General features: G+C 34.1%; 1 pseudogene; it reads right to left on the reverse strand.

Moving 5' to 3' along the window:
• Nucleotides 1-2598: 2598 nt before the first annotated feature.
• On the reverse strand, nt 2599-5970 carry LOC126614545 (beta-glucosidase 12-like; annotated as a pseudogene).
• Nucleotides 5971-7804: the final 1834 nt, after the last annotated feature.

The raw sequence follows: 7804 nt of genomic DNA on the forward strand, positions 1-7804 counted from the left end.
AACCCAATTCAAGTTTGGCAGAAACAAAACTTTAAACTGATCTACTATACACAAATAATCAATGTCATATAGGATCAGTGGTGGATCAAAAATTTTAACTTAGGATGGTCCCAATATAAAAGCTCCAAATAAAAAAAAAACAAGTGCTAATTGCCTGGTCTATAAGACTATAAAACTCCATGTGCCTCTATCCATTTGAACTGTAGAACAGTTAAAATTTGAGTAAAAATTGCAACTACGCTGAAAGCATGCTATTCATATGCAGCATTAGTAGGTGTAGCATCATTGATGCACCATCAGTAGGTGCAGCATCATAACAGGATGGCAAAATTATTTAATGGACAGATTCAAAGAGAGTACAAACTACAAACTACAGATTTAAATAGTGTCCTCAAAAACAAAAATTTAAAACTACCATTTCGATGGTGCTCCACTCTGCTTAACGTCATAGCGCCACCGGTTGTAACCTCCCTCCAACGCCGCCTCCATCAACTTCATCAACTCTTTGTTCGTATCATCATCAAGAGTATACTTACAATGTTACACATATATGCAAATAATTCATTCCAACATATAACAAAAAAAATTCACAAAATTAATTATTGATCCATCAACAACATAATTACTAATAATTCATCCATCACCACCTTCTTGATACAATCGTGCACATATTTCCTAGAACGCCACTCAGCAGTAGAACAATTATTCACCATGGCTACAACAATTGCATGTGCGAACTCCACATGTTGTCTCAAATCATACGGGTTGGTGATGGATAGCCAGTCAAGCATATATAGAATTTTAGTTGACTAGTGTTGATGATTAGCCAGTCAAGCGTATATAGAATTTTAATTCCAGGATATTTCACTTGGAACCAATTTCATGCTTGAACGTGTGTACTGTGTAAACTCTTCACTATTAATAAGAACTCATCTACCCTCTATATCTTTACATATTATCCTCACTAGGTGACGGGAATAACTTTGTGAAGGTGACAAACTTGACACCATACGTCGTTCCATAGTCTCACTTATTTTGTGCATCAACATTATTTGTAAATAGTCTCTTACAAGCAATTGAGCCCGCGTGTGCCATCAGTTTTAAAATTGTGTTAAACAGGTGGAATATATTAAAATCTATTAGAATCCTTATGTTCAACAAAGAATTAAAAATAGGTGTTTATAATACGTAGCAAAAGTTTTAAAAATATGTACAATACAATCCTCGACCAATTCAAGCGTACACTTTTTCTTTTCTTCTATCAAAATTGTCATGTAACCCAAAGTCATATGCAAAGTCAGCTAACTGAAAACATTTGTGTTCAGTTGTGTAAAAAGTTGATCACGCTTTAATTGAAAAAATAATCGTTAATACAATTAGGAAAGAAGGGAAAGATGATTCTCATGAGGAGTTAGAAATATTTTGACTTCAACAAGAAGATATTGACAAGGTTTTACATACGTACCTGCAAGCTCAAAGTTGTAGTATTATCTCCAAAAAAAATAATAAATAAATAAAATAAAATTATTCCATCTTAAAATTTTATTTGTGGCGTAGCTTATTATTGTCCTTATTAACAAAGGAAAACTAATAAAAAAGTGCTTAAAAACTTTGAGCTTTAACGATAACGACAAAATAAAAGGTAAAGTGAATAGTACAAAGATTGACTTTTTAGTGTAAAATTGTGGTTTTTTGTTAAAGTGAACAGTATCAGGAGTTTTTCGTTAAAGTTCCCTATTAACAATTACTACTATGTCGAACTGGGTTTCCTTACAATAGGACCTATTAAAATGATAACTTATTACAATGTGAAATTTATTCCTAAACCCAAACATGGACTAAAACTTTTTATGACTACAAATAAGTTATTCGTTTATAGAGAGAGGTTTTATTGTAGCATTCACAACACTTATAGCTTTTTATTGAATTATTGAATCTCAAAGAATGTTTACATTATTGCAAGGAAATACAAATGCATAAGGAATTGGAATATAAATACATAAAAAAATAAAAAAATTATCCACTTAAATGTTTATAATGAACTGTAGCTTTCTTTGAATTTATTCTTCTTAAGAAAATTTTTGAACCAGTGTGCTGAGAGTTTTGGGTATCTTTTCAGGCCATCTTTATAATCCACGTAGTTTAAACCAAATCGGACAGTGTATCCGGCAGTCCATTCAAAGTCGTCTAACAATGTCCATGCAAAGTATCCCTTCACTTTCGCGCCAAAGTTGATAGGAGCATATGCTCCCAAACAACTTTGAGTGGAGTCGTTCGAAAAGAAGTTTCTATGGCCCCATTGCTCATTTAACACTGCATCCGGGTGCCGATGGAGATACAGCGACCCTTGCTCACTTATCACTGTGCTCGGGCCACACAGCGCGCCACTTACGGGTAACGCCCTAGCTTTAGCGCGATTTTGTTCTGGATTCATTTTCATAAGGATTCGACGTGATCATGGAGTGCCGGCTGTCGACTACCTGACGCCCTCCCCCTCCTCCTTTATCCGGGCTTGGGACCGGCCATGTAAGACATAGGCGGAGTTAAGGAATTGAAATATAAATACAAAAAAAAAATAAAAAATTATCCACTTAAATGTTTATAATGAACTGTAGCTTTCTTTGAATTTATTCTTCTTAAGAAAATTTTTGAACCAATGTGCTGACAGTTTTGGGTATCTTTTCAGGCCATCTTTATAATCCACGTAGTTTAAACCAAATCGGACAGTGTATCCGGCAGTCCATTCAAAGTCGTCTAACAATGTCCATGCAAAGTATCCCTTTACTTTCGCGCCATTTCTGCACACACACACACAAATGTACAAATTGGTTAGGTCAATATAATGATTAAATAACCATAACATAAGAAGGCTAGGCAGTATATAGCCTTAATGATTTTGTTAATAACTACTTACTTGATCGCCGCTTGAAGGTAACACAGGTGACGATAGTAGTAGTCAATTCTACTAGTATCATGAAGGGCCTCTTCAAGTGATAGTTCTGGATTATTCAATTCTGATACACCTATGTACATATTATTACACAAAAAAATTAAATTTAGTTTCTTCCTCTAAAACTAAAAGAAAACGTGTAGTTTCATTTTACACCACTATAAATATGTGAAACTTTTGCAATTAATCAAGGCTTAAAAGTTTGTATTACATACCATTCTCAGTAATATAAATGAGTGGATCATTATATTTTTCCTTTGTGTAAAGCACAAGATCGTGAATTCCTTTTCGATATACATATAACCAATCTGAAGCAGCCTGCAACACCATTTGAAGATAATACATAAATATTGGGGAAAAAAAAAACTACTCCAAATGCAAATACCTCAAAATGATAAATTTGATATTTACCTGTGGACCAATGAGTACTCCATTAAGCTCAGCTGCCACAATATTTACAAACATTAGAATACAATTGGTGTAAATATTAGAATATAATTAAAGTAATTAAGAAGTTAAACTAGGCAAAGAAGTACAAAGAACTTAAGCTATTCAAACTAAGTTTCCTTTTGCACTCACTTGTAAGATCAGCTCGAGAATCTGTTACGTAGCTTGCCGGTAGTGAATTGTTGTTGGGTGCACTACTTGTGTATCTAGCAGTATAATAATTTATTCCAAGAAAATCAAATGATCCGTTTAGCAACTTGGATTGTTCTTTTGTGAATTTGGGCAATCTTTTCCCAACAATTGATCGCATGGTGTGTGGATAGTCACCACTTGTTAATGGGTCCAAAAACCTACAAAACATGACAATTCCGGATATTAGCCTAATTATATTATTATATATAAAGAGTACTGCTAGCTAGGTAGTATCAATGTTTCAATTCATAAGTAAACATGTAATTGGGTTGATATATAATTTAATAAGACACTTGCCATCCAAACATAAAATCCAAAGATCGTAAGGCAGCATCTTTATCTTGCTTTGAATCCGAAGCAGGCTCAAACCATTATGACACCAATGTTATCCCTATCAAGCCTTTTTGAGTTGCCTACACAAAAATACGAATTTTGGTTGAACAAATAGGAGCTATGGAAAAAGATACAACCTTTAGATTATCTCACTACAGAGAGTATTCCCTCTTGTATTACAACTCAATAATAATGATTCATATAGAATTCTCAATTAGGAGCCAATAATCTGACCCCAAAAAAAAAGAACAAAAGTTATTGAACCTGATATCTATTCTTGTACAATTCTACAGCTGCTCCATGAGCAAGAAGAAGGTGGTGTGCCACCAAGTATGGTTCAATGGCTGAATCTCCACCGGTGCAGTTTAGGTTTTGCCAAGAAGAGCAGCGTCCCGGTACTTGAGTACCAACAGCATAACCCATGTAACTAAAAGTATATGGCTCATTTTCCGTGAACCAGTGCTTGACTCGATCACCAAATTCCTTATAACAAAGTTCCGCATAGTCTTTAAAATGATCGCTGTAGATACACATTTATGTTACGAATATCAGTATGCATTTTATCAAATTATCACTGAGAGAATAAATTTTGTTCACTTACACAATACGAGGGCTTAAGAAACCACCATATTCATCTTCTAAAGCTTGGGGAACATCCCCATGAAAGATTGTCACAAATGGCTTTAATCCTATATATACATGATCAGTAAAATCAAATTAAAAGTCTGATTGAATGATGTTCTAAAAATTCATGTAATAATTGTTTAAGGTAGGATGATTAACCATTGCGTAGGAGTTCATCGATGAGATTGTCGTAATAATCAATTCCTTTTCTGTTAACGCCACCACTTAACGTTCCATCTAATTAGAACAAAAATAACAAGAAAAATAAGGGTTATACACTAGATAACTCGATCACATTAATTTAGTTATAAAAGTATATAAAGAGAATAATTTTCTCGTAGGACAAATAATTCTTATGCACAATATATATTGACATTGGTCCCAACCAAATATGAGGATGTGGAGCAACTTACTTGGTAATAATCTGGACCATGAAATAGAGAATCGGTAAGCATCCAACTCCATATCCTTCATAATCCCCACATCTTCCTAGAATGACAAAAGGATATATATCATAATAAGAAAAAAGTTTAAAATTAAATATTGAGGATCTCATTATATTGTGCTTTTTATAAAGGCTCCAATTTAATATGTTAACATGTGCCCTTCAAGTATAAACGGTCAAGATAATAAAGTTATGAGATTCTAGACCTTATAGCGGTGATATTGATCAATAGCAACGTCTCCGTTACTGCCATCAGCGATTTTTTCTGCACTTATTCAAAAACATAATGGTGAAATCCATATCGTATGCAAAGTACTTCATGTGCGTGCGTATTGATGAAGTATATACATATATTGTACATATCACATGACCACGTACTATTTGTCTCCCAACAAAGTGCATGGTTATCAGAGGGGTTGGAGTTTTGGTAGGTATACTTGTCCTCATGAAGAAAAGAATGAGGTGCTAATTACACACCTTTGAAATGAAGTTGCTAAAGTTTTCATATTACCAATTGATTAAATCACAGACCTGGATGTTTGTGGGTGTAGGTATCCCATATGCTTGGTCCTCTTCCATCTTCTTTTACTGCACGTTCATACTGAAATATACATACATGCATATTCGTAAGTGTACTACCACACACGCAAGGAAGATGTCAACATTATAATTCATGCATGGATGCTAACTGCATGTATAAAATGTACCAATAAAATGGTAAATAATCCCAGAAGATATATATATAATACATATATATATTGACCTGATAAGATGCAGAACCTGTGCCAAATATGAACCCTGGTTCAAAACTGTTGCGATTGAGGAATTCGCAATAAACAGGTGGATCCGTATTAGCAGCTTTGCTATTTGTCGATGCAAAGCCAATGAGTAGCAGCACACCAAAGAGCAAAGATCTTGAATATTTCATTGCCATAACTTGGGAATTTTGATATCGATCGAGATAATTAAGTTGTCTCTTCCTGGAATATTGCATGGGGTTTATATAGAGGAAGGGAGGAAGGGATATGGTGTCTACGTACCTGCTCATGAGAATAGTAAAGGGTTAAAATTCGTAAACAAATTGAATTTTGACGTCCTAGTTTAAAGACCAGGTCATGGTCTGCAGTTTAAAAGAAAGCACGTTTACCTGCGTTTTCCAACAAGAGAAAAATATTATCTGCGTTCATTTATCTGGATTTTTATATTATGTCTGCGAACTGTTGAAGCCATGACTTCTGAAGGTCAATATGGACGATCAGTGATGAGATTTTTCGCATGCGCCAGGCTCAGCTACAGTGACTTGTTCAAACAGTAGAAAATTATTTGACCCATAGAAATTTATGACCCGAATTCTTTACGCAAGTACATAACCGATAAGGTTGAAAAATTTAATCTTTGAATTAAATCCTGATCTTTTTCTTGTTGTTAGAGTTTTAATATTGAAAGCGTCCTGTTATCAAGGGTACGATGCATGGACACGGGAGAAAACCTCCGTATCCCGTATCGGACACTCTGAGGATACGGATACGCGAAGGATACGTGTGGATACACGCCCGATACGTATCGAAATGAAGAGATACGTATCGAACTGATAAGATACGCGTATCGTATTGTCCAGATACAAGTATCCTACATTTCGGATACGTTTGATACTAAAATAGGAGGATAATCAGAAGAAAAATAAAAAATAATCACAATAAATCCGCAGAATCGTGATTGATCGAAGATAGGTAACTGAAATCACTCTAAAATCGGAGGATAATTAGAAGAAAAAAAAATTGGATTTATCTCCCGAACCTCAGAATCAGAAATCACTCTACTTGGGAGACTTTCATGAATCAGACCGTCATCTGCAACAGTTCCGTCATCTCCGTCGTCTCTATCTTCTCCGTCTGCAACTGCTCCGTCGTCTTCTTCGTCTATGTCTGCAACTCCTGGTGAGTGAGTGGTGAGCTTTCGTTTTCAGTTTCACTTTGTTTATAGTTAAACTGTGAAACCGAAACCCATCTCTGAAACAGTGAAACCGAAAGTCTGAAACTGAAAGCTTAATCTGATATAAAGCCTTTTGCAGTTTTGCTTTTCGAAAGTTGAAAAACTAATATAATATGTATATCACTACCCATAACCCGACCCGACACGACACGACACGACACGAAATTAACAGGTGTTCGGGTCGACACGATAACGAAACGGGTCGTTATCGGGTAACCCGATAAGCACCTGTTAAGATAACGGGTTGGTTCGGGTATACACGTGGGTAACACGATACACGATAAGCAAAATATTAATTTAATAATTTTATAACCCTAAAAAAAATACTATAATAATTATATTTAATAATTTAACAATTTTATACCACTAAAAACTATAATAATTATATATATATATATTAAATTAACTATAATAATTATAATAATTATATATACTACAATAAGTATACCCCAAAAATATTAACTATAATAGTTATACATATATATATATATATATATATATTAAATTTTATACCCCTAAAAACTATAATAATTATACATACAAAATAAATAGATTTAAATCTACTTAATAAATAAATAAATATATATACACACACACACACACCATTGAATTTCATGGGATACGCATTCTACGAAACTAGTTTCAACGATCCAACCGTCAAACATGTTTGTATATACTTCGAGATCACATGCGCCAAAAATTGCAAAAAACAAACATTCAAAGATCAAGTAACGAGACAAAATTTTTAGACGGTTATAAACGAAAAATCACGATTTAACGGTTATTTTAACTCCAATTTTGATAATTTTTTACAGCTACAC

Source organism: Malus sylvestris, chromosome 3 (genome assembly GCF_916048215.2).
Source record: "Malus sylvestris chromosome 3, drMalSylv7.2, whole genome shotgun sequence".
NCBI classification, from domain to species: Eukaryota; Viridiplantae; Streptophyta; class Magnoliopsida; order Rosales; family Rosaceae; genus Malus; species Malus sylvestris.